The sequence below is a fragment of the Ictalurus punctatus genome, chromosome 7 (assembly GCF_001660625.3).
Source record: "Ictalurus punctatus breed USDA103 chromosome 7, Coco_2.0, whole genome shotgun sequence".
Classification (NCBI taxonomy): Eukaryota; Metazoa; Chordata; class Actinopteri; order Siluriformes; family Ictaluridae; genus Ictalurus; species Ictalurus punctatus.
In genome coordinates, this window is record NC_030422.2 from 6,602,145 (window position 1) to 6,620,559 (window position 18,415).

An 18,415-nucleotide genomic window follows, 5' to 3' on the forward strand; every position below is an offset into this window, starting at 1 on the left:
CTGGACGGACATCCCATCTGGGCACCAATGCATCCATCTTAAATAATCCATTGGGAGTCCTTTGACAAAGGCTTGTATGTGACATTTTGCATCAGTGGGGTTTTCCTGATTCGAAGAATGGTGAACAGATATAAGCAGGAAAATTTGAAAAGTTATTGAGATTTTGTACTGTCCTAGTAGCTTCAGTCTTTATGAGCCTTAAAGATCCAGTAAGTCTGGGACTTAGCCTTTCCAATGGATGCCAAAGTTGGAAGTCTTCTGACTATCCAGCTGTGGGTGTGGTTTATGATACCTGTCCACATTGATCTTCTGGCAATGGACAGTGCATTGGAGGTCTTCCCAGGTGTGTTCACTATAGTTAAGGGTAAAGCAGAACCAGGTAAAGAATGGCACCCAGCAAGCTTGGTGGGGCTTTAAACAATTGGGTCGATTTAACATGCTTGAGATTTTAAGTAATCATCCTGATGCCCTTTTGATTGAGAATGTACTCACACTCACACACTAGTGATAGCAGAGCTGCCACGCAAGGCGCTAACTTGCCATCGGGAGCAACTTGGGGTTCTGTGTCTTGCCCAAGGACACTTCGGCATGTGGAGTCACGTGGGCCGGGAATCGAACCGCCAACCGTACGATTAATGGACGACCCGCTCTACCACCTGAGCCACAGCCACCCATCACTGTGTGTTCTTGTTCTGAGGGTTGAAAGAATATCATCTATATAATTTTCACAAACAGAGTGCCTCAGTTACAAAGGCCTTGAAGATGAAAGAGGCACTGAACAATCCGCAAGGCATCACCAGATATTCTTAGTCCCTGGAACCAGTTACCTCAAACCTTCTCGAAAGCCATTGAAACTAGGAGCAAGGGGTATCTGTACTTGACAGTGACTGCACTGAGACTGCTATAGTTGATGCATGGAATTGCTACAGGAAATGTTAAGGGGTGGATATATCCTAAGGGTCAAGCCTTGCTGATATAAGAAAAGGACAGGTGATTGCCTATGATTATTAGGGGCATCGATGCAGCAAAGGATTACACCCTCTGTACATTAGATAGACTGTTCACTTTATATTGTATTGGAGAGTGTGACTGTGGTGTCGCAATTGGTTAATTCTAGGTTAACAAAATATGTAAGGTTCTTTACCATGACTCGAGGGTTAGCAGTAGCCTATGACATGGTATCTCAGCAGACTTGACAAATTGACAAATTCCTTCATAGCTTACTGTATGTAATTTGCTGGACTTGCTGCTAGTGGGTGCCTAGCAACATAGTTTGAGAAGTAACAGCACATCACATAAAATCCCTGTTGTCTTGCAAACAAGGTGTACTAAGGTGTCTGTAACAAGGTGACTCATTAACATTATCCAAAGCTGAAAATCAGGAAGACATATGTTCTTCCCAATCACAATTTGGAGGGGAAAAAAACCATCAAAACAATAGTCAAAACATGGCAGGTTAAAAGGTCAGGTACATGGTACTCTCAAGTAGAATAGCAAATGCTCAGAACTTACACAGATTCTGGGTTTGGCAATACTGCACAAAGAGGATATATTTACTCTTGTGCTGCTCAGTAGATGTCAAACGATTTGGTGGCTGGGAGGGATACCCAATACTTTACTATTAACAAATAAAAGAACCATGTTTAGCATTTTTATTAGATGAACCACACCATTCAGAATCATTTTAAAATGCAAACAACCCCAAACCCCACACATTTACACACAGGTAATGCACTCGTAGTTTATATAAACTCATATAAACAAAAATACAAAAGACCTACCCAAAAGGTTCAGGAAAAGGAAAATGCAGATATTTTTCTCCTTTGCAGGGGAACAAGTTAACAGTGGTGTGCATTTCTTATTTGCAGTATACTATATATCTGCAATATGCAGAAACTGGTAATTTCCCCAGTCATTTCCCCCATATAGCTTATACAGTTCGTGTGCTGTGTACAGAGCATATCTCGGCAGGGCTTTCCAAAAAATTATGATTTAATTATTGTAAAAAAATAAATAAATAAAAATACTGCAAAACTTGTACACGCATTGTGCTTGTTTTTGGTTGTTCTTAAATGTGTTACTCTTAAACGTTCTTCTCAGAAAATCATAAAGGCATTATACTGAAAGGGTGCTGAACGGACCCAATTTTGACTTGCTGAAACATTGCATGTCCTGCCATTCATAATAGATTCTGGTACTGTGTCCAGGAAACGTTTCTGATATTTCTGGGGTGTAATGTGTCCTAAAAAAAATGAAGTAAATCTGGTCAAATATTATTAGATGGTTATTGTTGACATCGGTAGCCTCATTATATAGTCACAATATAATCATTATATCATTATAACATTATATAGTCCCTAATTTCTCCATCTGGGGATTAATAAAGTATTATCTTATCTTATCTTATCTTATCTTATCTTATCTTAATACATAGAAGATAGAAAGTTTTCCAGAAAGTTCCATAGGGTGTCTGGTTTAGAAGTTGAATAATGTAATGTTCTGCCAATTGCTATTTGTTGTTATAATATGTGCATGAAAATGTCTTCTTTCTTCCAGCAGCCCAGTTGTGTGAGAGTTTTCTAGCATTTCCAGTGCATAGTGGTAGGGTTAATATTAAATCCACTAGATACACTAAACAGGTAATGACACTGCATTACACCCCTATAATTTTTAGTTGTATTTTTCAGTGTGCAGAATGCAGGTATTTTAGTACACAAATGAATCCATACGGTTTCCCTGATAACAGGAAAAATCCAGCTATGCCAACTCATATGCTGTATCTGGGGAATATATATATATACATATATGCATAAACTCAGAAGGCAAGTTGTAACAATGAAAAACAAGGTTGTATACTCCTCTGTAGCTGCGGAGTGCAGAGCTAATTTCAGGGAGGACAGCCCATATATTCACTTTAGACAAAATCACTCCATTAATCTGTCTTCTACTCCTCTCTTTCCCGGGAGCTCTTCGATAGTCAAAGATGCATGAAACCTGTTGAAGTCAATACATTTGCCTTTGGAGACCATCTTTGTTTCAGGTAGCAATAACCTGTTTCCATGGGAACAGTTTGATTTTAGCATGGTGATACCATCAGGGCTGTAGACTTGGTGGAGCCTTCCAGAGTGTTAAAATATGCTTATTTTTCATTCCTGAGAAAAGCACAGTTTCAATACATACGCTAAAATATGATAAATACTGATTGCCAAAACCAGGAGATATGAGCAGGACTACTGTATTCCCAAAACAACACACACACACACACACACACACACACACACACACACACACACACACACACGGTCATATTAAAATCTAAAGGTTAAACTGGCATACAGACTTACCTTCTTCAATCTCATAGTCATAAGGATCTTTCTATTTCCTCACTGTAGTTACTTAGCACTTCATAGTAGTTAATGAACAACGTGCTTTAAGTGAATTATAAGCTGGGACCATAGAGGGTTAAAGCTGCACAATAATGATCCCATAACACACCCACTCAGCATTCACGAACAAAAACCAAGAAACCAGATAGCAGATTGGCATGCCGGAAGAGGAACTCTTTTTAATGCTATTCTCTTTTTAATGAATTCCAAATAAAAGTAAAACCAATGGCTAACATTAGAATGATTATTAAAGAATATGCAGTCAGTATACCCTGGGTTAGTTCTTTTTTCAAGGTAACGTCTGTGCAAATTGCAAAATTCTTGGTCCTTACTTGAGAGCACAGATGGACGATGATGATGGCAAACGAGCACGTCCTATCAGTACTTTTCTAGCTCCCTTGTTTGTAATTAAAACATTTACAACAGTTTCTTTTCATCAGAGTCCAAACTATTCACCTTGCGGATTGGGCTCACTGTTGTAGTGGAGCATGGGACTTTTGGTGTGTAGCAGGGCTAGTGTGTGACTCATTCTTCTGGAGTGCCATGCCACAGCTAAAGCCCACTTCCATTGCAGTACTGGGTGCCAATAAAGGACGGACGGGAGAGGAACTGCAGAGATGTACATCTGTCTGACTTGGCACTGATGCTGTTCATTGGGAAAAAAAAACAAACATAGATGTCGAGTGATTCCCTGAGCTCATCTTGCAAATACACTAATAATGGATTGCCATGTCAAGATTTTCTTGCTAAGGGCAAGGTTTAAAACCAAATTAATATGACTTAATGCCAAAGCAAACCCAAAAGGGACATTGTTTTATTACTTAACACGGATGCATTATTGTTTGCCTAAATAAAGGAAGCTTCTAATAAAGTTAGATAACCTTGATTTTTGAAGCTTGAAGCCAGAACAACCAAATGTAAAACTCAGTAACAGCAGAAGCTACATTCAGAGCCGCTGCATGCCAATGGTCTTTGCAAGGGTTCTCATTTTTGGCTCAGGTATCCTGGATCCGAGCCAATGTATAATTATACCAGGCTTTGTGCAATTCAAGACAACCACTCCCAAAATATCTTACTAATAGTTAATCATTAATCATAGTTGTAACACCATACAGGACATTGATGGGCTTCCCATGAGGAGAAAATGGGGAGAATATGGCACTGTCTACAGCTGTCTAATCAAATGAATACAAAATGAATACATACTGTACATTTTTGAATCTGTAGGAAAATGCATAGTCTGTATAAGTGCTATATATGTATTTATAACATCAGCCAAGCTTTGTATATGGTCAAATGAAATATATGGTCACTGTGATGATCTTGAATCATCCATCTATAGCCAAGACTTGACTGGCAGAGTCTACCAGGTTTTGAATTGTAATATCCTGTAAATTGGCAGAAGTCATGATCCCATCAGTCTTCACAAGAGGATGCAAATAAATGCAATAGATGGAGCAATAGATGCAAAACAGCCCCAAAGCATCAATGATCTACTGCCATATTATACGCTGGGTATCAGGTGTTATTTTTCTTGTATGCAGTATTCTTTTTTTCCCCCTCAAAAATGCCTATGGTGAGGCAAAAAGAATTTGGTTTATTTAATGCATCGTTTTTGTTCTTTTCTATGAAAGCTGCCAATCATTCAGAAAGCTGTTATAGATTGGTTTATTCGTTATTAAAATATCTCAAATCGTTTAAAATCCAGTCTCTGTGTAGCGTCCTTAAATTGGAATACACTGTCCAAAACATTTTAATCAAGGGAACCACAGAGTGTTAATATAAATTCAATGCTATTAGAAAAAGGGGGGAAAAAATGAAGATATTGTGCTGCTAGTCTTGGAGAGCCTTATAAATCGGGAATATCACGTTGGCGTGGCTTGGTTGGATAGTTTCCCTGTCACCAGTCATGCCTAGCATCCACTGGCAAAGTGTGAGTGCCTACCGCTGAGTTGGTGAGCTCAGCTGATGGAGCCATGCCAGTTTTTTTTAGCCTTTTACTGAGTTCAGATATTAGTCACCAGTACCAAGACAAGGTCAGCCAACTGCACATGCCAAGTGGTGGAAGTTGATGAGAGTTGCCTGCCTCATACTAAATTACAACATCCACAAAAGCCTTATTTACCATCTACAGTACTTACAGGAGCTGTGGTGGTGGCAACTGTCAGTATCTCCATGTGCCCTGAGAATGAGGAAGGCATCTCGATGAGGAAAGAAAAAATTAGTCTGACAGGAAAGGGGAGGAAGAAGAAAAGAATACATACACAAATGATAATGCTAGTTCACATTGGCTTTGTTCAATTCCCTAGTGTCTCAAAGCATGGTGATGAAAAATTCATGATCTAATACAAATTGAAATACACACTCTTGATGTATTCTTTAAAATGCAAAGGCAGAAGGAAATAACGTTCCACCTTAAAAAGTACCAAGACAAATGGAAGGTAAATTTATACAGTTGATCTATTGTCAGAAATTTGAGCTTTACACCCAGTATGTTTAGTGGAAAGAATGACATGCTTCTAAAAGACTTATAAACCCAGATTTTTCTGTATTCTAAACAACAGTGTAAAGCTTAATGGCATTGCAATATGCAGAAAAAAGCACACATGAAACGTATACATTTATGCTTAGTCATTTGTTCAACCAGCAAACAATTTGTTTCAGTTGATCAAACTCCATGAAACCCAAGCAGACATGTAAGATTTATTCAAAAATAGAAAAAAAATAGAAAAAGCCTGACTATAGTCCAAAACACATTCAGAAGTCAGTCTTATCTGCTGACATTCACATGATTTGGCAGAGAACTGTATGGCACTCCTTTCAGACCGATGAGAGCGATTAATAGAGGAGTTTTGTAAGCCAGTGAAGGAAACTGGGCCTCCTGTTGCTGTTCACCTGCCTGTAATTCGGCGAAGGCTCCTGCTGCTCCATCTCCGCTGTTTGTATGTCAAAGTGCCACCCATGTTTCGTTTCATGTGCCAGTAATTAGCTATCAAACCCCAGCTCTCTTACAAGACCAAGTCAGGATAAAAAGGCCCATGACACTTTTGGTAAATATTCAGACTAATTAACAGGCCACATCATTTAAAAGGTGCACGCTGAGATTTTAATGATTGATGATAGCAGATTCATATATGCAACTTACATCAGGTTAATATCCCCGGCACCGTTTAGTCAAATACAATACAGATCTAAGCAGGCATGGAGTATATGAGCCGATTCCCTCTCAGTCACGGATCAGCAAACGGCAGCTAATCAAAATTCAGCCCACTCCCCATTTTCTCTAGAACTCAGAACTAATTCAGGAAAATTGACTGGCACGTGAATGCATTAATTACATGAAGTTGTGGCTTATTCATTGTCATTCTTCACGGAGGCATGCACCAATTCCCTGGTGGACTACTCTCGTCGTGCAGATTCCTGACCCAAGCAGAGAGCAACCTTCATTTACACAGCCTAATGAGGCGAGGCCTGTTTTCTAAAGCAGGGACAGCACCACCCTTCCCAATCTTACAGCCATGTTACCCACCCCCATCGACCCACAAGTCTCGCCCCCTACTTCTCTTTACGTGCCTCTCAATTGAACAGGGCATGCAGCTGAATTAGCCAACAAATACGCAGTACCCCACGTGTGGACTACACCAATAAATCTCACTCAGCAGCCCTCCCATCCTCCCATGCTGAGCTACAGTAACCGCGCTATAGAGAAAGGGAGTTATTCCACATTTTTTCACAATCTTTCCTGTCACCAGACTCAGTGCTACAAAGCAAGATCAATTTGACCAGGACAAGCCTGGTGATGTTTATGATATTTGTTAGGATACATAAAATAGATGTCTCATTTATGTGGGCAGACATTATTCTTAAATAATTAGGCCAAAAGTTTACATGCACCTAAGTTAACGATATTCAGTCTCAGTCACATTTCGTGTTATTATACATTTCATTTGGCAAATAAAAAAAGAGCATCTACTTTGCTCAGATTTGATAGGTATATTGATTTACACATACCAACTTGACTGTCTCCTTAAACAGTCTGGAAGATTCCAGAAATCCATGTAAGGACGTTTGCTTTTGATTGGTCAATGGTCATCATTTGGAGTTTATTAGGAGTGCACCTGTGGATGTATTTACAGACAGTGATTTAAAAAAAATATATTAATAATTATTCCTTTTATGGGAATTTCATGGGAATTTCATGGGAATTTCCAAGCAACTCAGCCAAGACCTCAGAAAAAATAATTGTGAACCTCCACAAGTCCAGTTGCTTCTTAGGAGCAATTTCCAAACAAATGAAGGTATCATAAGCATCTGTAAAAAATAATCGTATGCAAATATAAACATTTTAGGACAATACAAACAGTGCATCGTTCAGGAAAGAGACATAAATTAACGCCCAGTGATGAACGAACTCTGTTCCAAAAGGTTCAACTGAACCCCAAGACAACAACAAAGAAACTAATGAAGGAATTGGAGGCATCAGGTACCAAAGTATGTACATCCACCATAAAGAGAGTCCTACAAGGAAAGTCATGCTAGGAAGAAACCCCTACTTTAAAACCAGCATAAAAAGAAGCCAGATTGAAGTTTGCAGGTGATCAGCTTTTTGGATGAGTGTTCTCTTGTCAAATGAAAGAATAAATTAAATTTTTTAGCCATAATGGATTATGTAAGGAGGAAAAAAGCCTGAGGTTTTTAATCTGAAGAACACCATTCCAACTGTGAAGCATGGCTGTGGTAGCATCGTGCTGGGGGGGGGACTTGTGTTTTGCTTGAAAAAGGATCGGTGCGCTTCAAACATCAGACGGAAAGTTTAAACGGGCCTCAACTGGGTCTTCCAGGAGGACAGTGATCCTAAGCATACCTCAAAGGTTGTAACAAAATGGCTAAGGCAACAAAGTGAAAGTATTGGCATAACCATCATAAGCCCTGAAACCTGAATCCCACAGAAAATGTGTGGACTGAACTGAAAAAGCATATGTGAGCAAAGAGGCCCAAAAACCTGATTGAGTTACAACAGTTCTGTCAGGAGAAATGGGCAAGAATTCTGGCAAATTATTGCGAGAAGCTTGTAGAAGGCTACCCCAAACGTTTGATACTGGTTCTAGCAATTCAAAGGCAATGCCACCAAATACTACTAAAGTGTGTGTAAACTTTTAACCAATTGAAAATTTATATATTATTTAAACAACAACAACAAAGAAAACCTTAACTATTATTACACAGGAAATGTAAAGTTGTGTAAATTGAGTTTGAATGTTTTTAGCCTATATGTATAAATGGCCTCAACATTATATTTGAGTTCCCAAAGAATTCCTGTCAGCTCGACCCATCTGGCTGTTCTCCTATGACCTCTCTCATCAATAAGATGTTTCTGCCTGCAGTACTGCTGCTCACTTGATGTTTTTTGTTTTCTGCACCATTCTGTGTAAACTCTGGAGACCAGGAGATCAACAGATTATGAAATATTCAAACCAATATCCATGCCATAGTCAAAGTCACTAAGATCCCCCTATTCTGATATTTGATGTGAACCGAAACTCTGTATCTACACAAAGTCTTATGCATTGCACTGCTGCCACAATGAGCTGATTGGATAATTCAGGTGTTCCTAATAAAGCTGCCAATAATTATATATTACAAATAGATCTGCTTTATATATTGGACATTTAGGATTTATTATTGCAAAAATACAAAAGACCTATTAAAAGAGAAAGAAATCAGTATAATAATTACATATAATTACAAGAGACGCATTTGATAATTCGCTCAGCTGCTTCCATGATGCTTTGTGGGAATATAGGTCTATAGAGGAGTACTAGAAAATTGTTGTTGCCTGAGAATAATGAGGTGGTCAGCTAACGAGCAGTCAATGTATTATGTGTGATTAAGAGAAGAGCTATGTTGGCTGCTCTCTCATACACACAGGCTTAATTAGATGTCCTCTGAAGCTGCTCGATGGAGTCTATAAGTTGACATCTAGTAAAGGATGAATCAAACTAATCGAGAGGTAGAATCTTCACTCTTACTGTTTGTTTTTTTTTTGTTTTTTTATATTCGGATTAGTCCTCAGGAGAAGTTGACATGTCTGTACTTTTGGGAGTTGCAGTCGTCGGCCATGTTTGTAGTTTGCGGTGCGTTCTGGGAAATGGATTCACTAGTTTGCCGTGAAAGGACAACAATAAATAATGCATAAAGCTCACCTGTTTCTCCTTTGCTTGTTTTTCATCATTTCAGCCGCAATTTAAGAATAGTTTCATTCTTTTAGTTTATATACATTGATCCCGTTTTCATCATATCTTTTTAAAAAAGAATAAGGATCTTAACCAGAGTATAGCCTGTAGATAGTCTAAGTGTAGGCCAACAGCACTCATGCAGCCCCAGACCATGACACTCCCACCACCATGCTTGACCCTAGGCAAGACACACTTGTCTTTGTACTCCTCACCTGGTTGCTGCAACACACGCTTGACACCATCTGAACCAAATAAGTTTATCTTGGTCTCATCAGACCACAGGACATGGTTCCAGTAATCCATGTCCTTAGTCTGCTCGTCTTCAGCAAACTGTTTGCGGGCTTTCTTGTGCATCATCTTTAGAAGAGGCTTCCTTCTGGGACGACAGCCATGCAGACCAAGTTGATGCAGTGTGCGGCGTATGGTCTGAACACTGACAGGCTGACTCCCCACCCCTTCAACCTCTGCAGCAATGCTGGCAGCACTCATACGTCTATTTCCCAAACACAACCTCTGGATATGATGCTGAGCACGTGGACTCAACTTCTTTGGTCAACCATGGCGAGGCCTGTTCTGAGCGGAACCTGTCCTGTTCAACCGCTGTATGGTCTTGGCCACCGTGCTGCAGCTCAGTGTCAGGGTCTTGGCAGTCTTCTTATATCCTAGGCCATCTTTATGTAGAGCAACAATTCTTTTTTCAGATCCTCAGAGTTCTTTGCCATGAGGTGTCATGTTGAACTTCCAGTGACCAGTATGAGGAAGTGTGAGAGCGATGACACCAAATTTAACACACCTGCTCCCCATTCACACCTGAGACCTTGTAACACTAACAAGTCACATGACACCGGGGAGGGAAAATGGCTAATTGGACCCAATTTGGACATTTTCACTTAGGGGTGTACTCACTTTTGTTGCCAGCGGTTTAGATATTAATGGCTGTGTGTTGAGTTACTTTGAGGGGACAGCAAATTTACACTGTTACACAAGCTGTACACTCACTACTTTACATTGCAGCAAAGTGTCATTTCTTCAGTGTTGTCACATGAAAAGATATAATCAAATATTTACAACAATGTGAGGTGTGTACTCACTTTTGTGAGATACACAATGACAGGCATGGAAATAGAAACCTAATAAGTAGAACATTGTGAACAAGCATAGAAGAGAGCCAGTAACAGTTTATTCTAACATGAAAGCCATATGCCATAGCTAAGGACACAAGGAAACAGTTTAATTTTTTTAATTAAATGGGCAATTCTATATATTCTAAATTAATTAAATTAATTTGAATATTAGTTATTAAGTAAAACAAATTTTGACTCTTTTTTAAAATTGTTTCTACTTCTTTCACAACACAAAGTCTAGAAATCAAATGTTCATTAATCCAAATATATATATATATATATATATATATATATATATATATATATATATATATATATATATATATATATATATATATATATGGATTCATATATATATATATATATATATATATATATATATATATATATATATATATATACATATATATATATATATATATATATGGATTCATGAACATTTGATTTCTAGACTTTGTGTTGTGAAAGAAGTAGAAACAATTTTAAAAAAGAGTCAACATTTGTTTTACTTAATAACTAATATTCAAATTAATTTAATTTATTTAGAATATATAGAATTGCCCATTTAATTAAAAAAAATTAAACTGTTTCCTTGTGTCCTTAGCTATGGCATATGGCTTTCATGTTAGAATGAACTGTTACTGGCTCTCTTCTATGCTTGTTCACAATGTTCTACTTATTAGGTTTCTATTTCCATGCCTGTCATTGTGAGACAGAAATATACTGTAAAACCTTGACAACCTCTGCTGTAATTCTTTTGCATAAATCTCAAGCACAAACCACTGAGTAACTAATAAATGAAAAGTTAGTAAAAGTTGCAATAGGTGTCCAAAGAAATTGGATTGTCTCCAGCAAAATTCCATCCTCATCATCATCCCTCCAATGTGCGTCTGAAGCTGTAGAAGGTGAAACCAGTTGCTTCTCTGGAAATGTACAGCTATTTTTTCGCCCTGTATAATTCTTTACATACTTACAGGTTTGTAGCTGACGTGATGGATGTCTTCTACGGCTAACCATGAAGATGAGATTATGTTTAAATTAATCTATCCAATAAGGCCACATTCAGCAAATTCGCTCATGATTTTAGGCGATGTACACTGAGCAGAGCTGGAGTGAAAGAAACACAGTTTGAATGAGGGATTGATCTATAACCCGCATTTCCTAGACGTCGAAGAAATCCAATTTATAAAGCATTCTCCCCGTCATGGTTAAATAAATAATGGATGTCCTTTCAGAGGGCTTGGGCAAGACAAAGAACTAAAAGCATGAGGGAAATATTGAGAGTTACATGAAAAGGTCACTATTTATGACTGGCACCACCAACCACTGAGACCCCTGACAAGTCAAATAACACTCTGAGAGAATCAAACACACCATGGAGTGGTGCTTGTTCATCTTAAATACAAAATAATCGAATCGGACATGCTGCAACTAGAAATGGGTTGGTGTTTATGTAGAAATAGAATATAATTGAAAAAATAATGCATTCCCAAATAACAAGGAGATTTAAAGTAAAAAAATAACTGGATAGTCTATAATGTAGTGTCATTCAATTTGACCCACTATGACTCCAATGTCATCAGATTTCATTAATTAGCTCTCGTTCTTGTTAAATAGTTCCTCTCATGAATTAAATCATCATGTGTAACCTGGGACTCTCCATATAAGGTGTTTTTCTTTTCCTCTCCATGAATCACAGAATAATCAAATGAGAAAGTTCCAGTAATACACCAGAGATATGCAGCACTGCTTTTCCTTTGAGAAACTGGCAGTGAGTCACAAGACATTTGCATGCCAATTGGCTAATCATAAATTCAAGTTTTTTTTTGTTTTTTTTAATAGCCTTAGATTTCCAGTTATTGAATTTAGATCTAACTAGATGCGTGCCATTTTAATGAGAGAAAGTTGGTTCATGATACATTCTGCTTTTCTACAGGAAGTTTCCTAAACAACAGGGGGAAAAAATGATATTCGACTATAGTTTGTGGCATTTAACGCCATATTAGCGCAAACCTGTCTTAGGTAAAAATTTCACACTACATCCATTCCTCTGTGGTTTGAGAAGGAGACAGTTTACTTAATTGCACCTTGTAAATGTGAGCCAAATGTCAGAGAGACACTAATGAGGCCACTGATTGTTATACTGTATTACTTGGGACTGGTAGGGCACGAGAAAGAGACAGACAGCACTGACAGATGATGTTAGCTCCACAGGAATGGTGATCTAGGCGGTCTCAACACGGGCCAGAACCTGGGAGTCATATTTAGCTTACGAAAAGTTCAATTCTCCATAAACAAAATGGAAGGAGAGGAAATGTTGCTCGAAACGATGAAGGAAGAAAGCAGGAAAAGATTTATTTCATGTTAGACAGCTGAAAAAAAAGTGATGAAGTAGCGATCAGTGTAATAAAAGTGACACATTACCAGCCACACGGTAATAACATTGATCTCAGGTCATAATAATTGCATATGTGTCCAAAATTTCTCCAAGGTAAGAGAGACTGCACATGGGAGGCAGTAATATTTCACGGAAGTACTGTATATTGCATCTGTTTACTCCGACCGAGAAAACAGATAAAATTTAGGATGTTTCTGTTAATAAGGCTTAGTTCTGGCCCAATCCCAAGGGTGCATTACAGAGCAGTTGGGAGCAGTGCCATGACACCACTGCCAATTACATTTGTTGGATGACTTCAATATCATCTTTTTATTAAAGAGATATAATTTGCGGTATGGATTTACAGTCAGCATAATAGCACTTTTGCCTTACAGGCTTTTTTCTGTGCATCTGTATAAATCATATCCTGAGATTTCGGCAAGAAGACGAGAAGACTGTAGTGATGCCACAACGACGCTCTGCTCACACGTGTGGCTTTTTTTTAATGAGCAGAGTTGAGAAACAAGTTTGCATTAGCAAAAGCAACATAAACTACCACTTTCTGCATATGATTTTTTTTTTTATCCGAATAGGGAAAATTTCTTCTCCTTTGTTCCTCCTCTAGCAGTCCTTAAACATCAAATTCTGAGGATAAGACGACGTCGAAGGTATTCTAGAAATATTTTCTTTGAAGTAATGCTTCGCTTCTCACTACCACACAGTTTCTCTCTAACTTGTTGAAAGTCAGCCCACTCTCACACATCAGACATCCCCTGCAAAGAAGAGCTGCGACATTACTGATGAGTCACTACTTCCGGATGAACAAAAAACCCTCACGCTGAAAAAACGATTCCGCCAAATAACAGGGAAACAACATGAACTGGGTTGTACTTCAGACCAAGAACACGCTTCCTCTCAGAATGCAGATAGTGCACTTACCAGTGGAAACATTATACAGTTTGGTAGTTGCTTGTGGGTAAAAGAAAGACAGAGTGCGAGTGGTGTTAAGCGATCCATATATGACTGGCAGTCTTCTACGAAAATGCATTTAAACTGCCCTGCTGAGGAAAAGTCAATATTGATCTCAAGACAATGTACATCTTGTTGGATAGATGCTAATTCGCCAGCTCTCGTTTCTGTTTAGGTCAGGAGAAAGGTCTGGTCTAAGAATAGTGGCAGAAATATCAGCCTCCAAATGCTCACATGCTATTTTAGTGATTGGCAAGGAGCCGGTAACAGAGCAGGGAGCCATTGATCGAGCTAGTTGCATTCAGTAGACTTGTTTTGTCGTCCCCCCCCCCTCCCCCCCAAGGAGTTGAGATTCCTGCGCTTGGGGTAAAAAAGAACATAAATAAATATATAAATCTTTTTTTCTTTTCTTTTCTTTTTTTTAACATAACCATACATACCAGATGGACATTCCTGCCAATTTCTGTCAAAGCATATGGCTCAATTATACTGATAAATGTAATACTAAATGCAACTTACCAACAAGCCCTCAGAAAATCTAATCTACAACTAATTAATACAGATTAAGCCAAAGTCTCTTAGAAAACACTAAGAAAAAAAAAAGAAAAGAAAAGAAAGCATTGGAGGACTAATTGCATGCTTGGTGAATCTATAGTATGGTATGTATATTATATGCTAGTCACTAGCTTCATAATGCTTCATTTTTTTTTCTTCTACCAATATTGACAGTATTTGATGTCAGTGCCAGGATGATCAGAATTTTCCACCATTTGACAGAACGCTGAGCCTACATGTGCAAGGCAGAAATATTTACTTCAGGAAATGCATTTTCACCAGACTTCCTCTCCCTCTTGGCCCACCAAATAAACATAATATATGTTGGGTCCACCAGGGAGCACCGTCTTGTTATAAACAGCCCTTTCTGTTGATGTAGGAAAACCTGAGGTTGCACAGAGTTGAGTCAGTTGTGTTTACTGACAAGTGTGAAAGACTGTGGCAGTAAATCTGGAGTCCATCCCCCAAGGATTTTCAATCCTGATTCACTTTGATTTCCCAATTATCACAGACTTCCTACCCAACTACCTTCATTACCATCACCAATGTACTTCTCCCCTATTGCATGATCGGTACCAACCAACCAAGGCTTCTTCTCAACTGTCAACTACAGTATACGTGAGATAGTTTGCTAAGTGAAGATTTAGGTTTAGTTAGCATGTGACAAAAATATCCACTGTGTAATAGTTAAGCAATGTAACATGAGCAAGAGTGTAGTTATAACGTTGCGCCGATATGTACAGTATATACAGCGCATGAGTGCGAGTACGATATTGTTTTTATACAACAGTTGTGTAAACAAGAAATTAATAACAGAGTAACTCTAATAATAGAGTAACTGACATTTCAGACACAATGTGGCCAAAGGTTTTGTTTGTTTTTGGTCCGCTAGCGGAAATCGATTCAGAAGAAGCTGCACTCACTTTGTAGCATTTTGGCTAGCTGGCTAGCTAGCTCACATGGAATTGTACATTCCTGTTAAAGGTACTGGTAATTTCCAGTGAAATTGGCTTCTCTTCTTCCTCTTCATCATGTGACGAGCTTTCATATTTTAAGTCAAAAGTTATGCTCATGAAAAATGGATCATTTGCCATGTCTGTTGATGTTGTCGCTAACTCTGCTGTAGTAACGGTTTTGAACTAGGACGTGGAATTGTATATGGCGAACAGAGACGAGCAGAGTGAGACAAACAGTAAAACATCCCAATAAGCTTACATTAAATATGTTTATATTTAGTATAACCTTACTGGGATGTTTTACTGTTTTTTCTTTTTTACTTTACTCTTGGAATACCACTCGACCAATCAAATGGACCAGCACTAACTGTTGCATAATGTTATACAGTTGGAGACAAAATCACATTAAATGTTTTCAGTTTGCAAATTTATTACTAATTGCTGGCCTATACCCAGTGTTGCCAACTTTGTAACTTTCTCACTACATTTGGTGACTTTTTACACCCCATTAGTGAGTTTTTTTTTTTTTTTGAAAGAGCCTAGCAACAAGTCTAGCAACATGCTGAATAGATATTAGTGACTGTCATGGACTTAATATGAGTTGAGAAAGCAGATTCGATCAACGCACCATCAGTGTGTCGTACCTGACTCGATAATCCTTCGAGCAATCATGAGTCACCATTATTTGTCGCACATGTGCACCTCGTTGTTCTTTATTTTAAACTCTCTTCTTGGATATATCTACAAGTAATAAAAGCAAGTTCACAATCCATAACTGTTTTCCTTCATATCTGTTTCTAATGCTCACTACCACTGCTTCAGTTTATCTTCAATCTTGATAGAAATGATAGTAGGAACATATAAGTTATATAAGTATTAATATGAAGAACCAAAGTCTTTTCTATTCTGATTAATCTCTATTCAATTCTATTTTATTCTATTCTAAGAGTTTTCAGAAAAAAAAGAAAAAAAAATCTTCCCTATTCATTATGCTGCATTTTGATACGCAAATGATCATGAGGATTCAAAGAATATGCAAATGAATCTATGACATCATGTGTTTTATTCTGGCAACACAACTATGGAAATGCAAGTCAAATATTTTAAATTGGAGCGGGTGACATAATTGTACCATGCAAAGGCCTGTTTAAGGGAGTCAAATCATTTGATGTTTAGAAACCCACTGTATGGTCCCCATATTTTCACTGCAAAATTTTGATCCATATCATATTCCAGGAAATTACTAAAATAATGTTAGACAGTCTCATAAATGTTATCTATGCCATAAGGAAGATTTAAAAAAAAAAAAAAAAAAAAAAAAAAAAAAAGGCAGTAATTATCTAGTTACTTTGAGTTCTGCTTTTGCCAAGTCACATAACCTCCACAGCACATCCATAAAGAATCTCATCTGAAAAGCTGGACTGGACTGATGAAGAGGTTGATTTATTATCAAACAAAGGCTGACTTCAATCTCAAGTTCAATTATCTCCCAAGTGACACTTGGGTCAATAATTGTTCCATGATTATCTCTTGACAAAGAACCAAATGAAAAATGGGGGTAAAAATCAAATAACAAATATCCTTTATATCCAAATAACAAATATCCTGTGATATATACATATACAGTTCCCTCTGAAAGTATTGGAATGGAAAGGCCATTTCTCTTATTTTTGCTATATATCAAATTGTCATACAAAAGGATGTGTCATTTTACTCGATGTGATTAACGTGAAACTAAACAGAATTTTTCTTCCATCGTATACACCAACACCTGCTGTCACAAGCAGCAGTGTGTCTTCATCATACTGGAGGTCATGATAGGAGAAGGCCCATTCTGAAACTTGCTGAACGTATGCTTATATTGTTTTCTCCTCTATATAACTAATGATCATGTCAAGTTGCATGATCAGTGACAAATGACTGCTTACAGGAATGACATAAATCAGCATGGGTAGCATAATCTCTCAGTATGTCACAAAGACAATTTTATTAGAATGAGAGGACAGGCAGCCACAGTCATTGCATTGGAAGTGTTTGCCAAACATACAATGAGGATATTGCAATATAGGGGTAAGCGCAGATGTACATAGTCCATCATAGAAAAGATGGCACCGGGGTGCACTGTGGTAAGAAGGCAAGCCGGTGGAGGAAGTGTGCTGCTCTGGGCAAATATTCTGCTGGGAAATCTTGGGTCCTGGCTTTCATGTGGATGTTACTTGGACACATACCACCTACCTAAACATTGTTGTGGACCAAGTACATCCCTTCATGGGAACAGTATTCCATATAGACAGTGGCCTCTTCCAGCAGGATAATCTAATTAAAATTCCTCAGGAACAGTTTGAGGAACATGACAAAGAGTTCAAGGTTATGAATCAGCCTCCAAATTCCCCAGATCTCAATCCAATCGAGCGTCTGTGGGATGTTCTGGACAATCATGTCCGATCCATGGAAGTCCCACGTCGCAGCTTACAGGACTTAAAGGATCTGCTGCTAATGTCTAACAGCACATCTTCAGAGGTCTTGTATGCCTCGATGAGTCAAAGCTGTTTTGGTGGCACAAGGGGGACCTACATGATATTAGGCAGGTGGTTTTAAAGTTATAGCTGATCTCAAAAAGCAAATAAGTGAATACCATCCTTCCATCCATCCATCCATCTTCTACCGCTTACTCCTTTTCAGGGTCACGGGAAACCTGGAGCCTACCCCAAGGAGCATCAGGCACAAGGCGGGGTACACCCTGGACAGAGTGCCAGTCCATCGCAGGGCAAAATCACATACACACTCACACACCCATTCATACACTACGGAC

The 18,415-nt window shown here is 38.3% G+C and overlaps 1 long non-coding RNA gene across 1 annotated transcript; it reads right to left on the reverse strand.

The window, feature by feature from the left end:
- Nucleotides 1-3,353: 3,353 nt before the first annotated feature.
- Nucleotides 3,354-14,349, reverse strand: LOC108268129 (uncharacterized). Its single transcript, XR_006982733.2, has 4 exons — nucleotides 14,063-14,349; nucleotides 7,398-7,504; nucleotides 5,528-5,612; nucleotides 3,354-4,032 (listed from the first exon to the last, which is right to left on the reverse strand). It is a non-coding gene; the product is annotated as an uncharacterized LOC108268129 (long non-coding RNA).
- Between the last annotated feature and the right edge of the window lie 4,066 nt (nucleotides 14,350-18,415).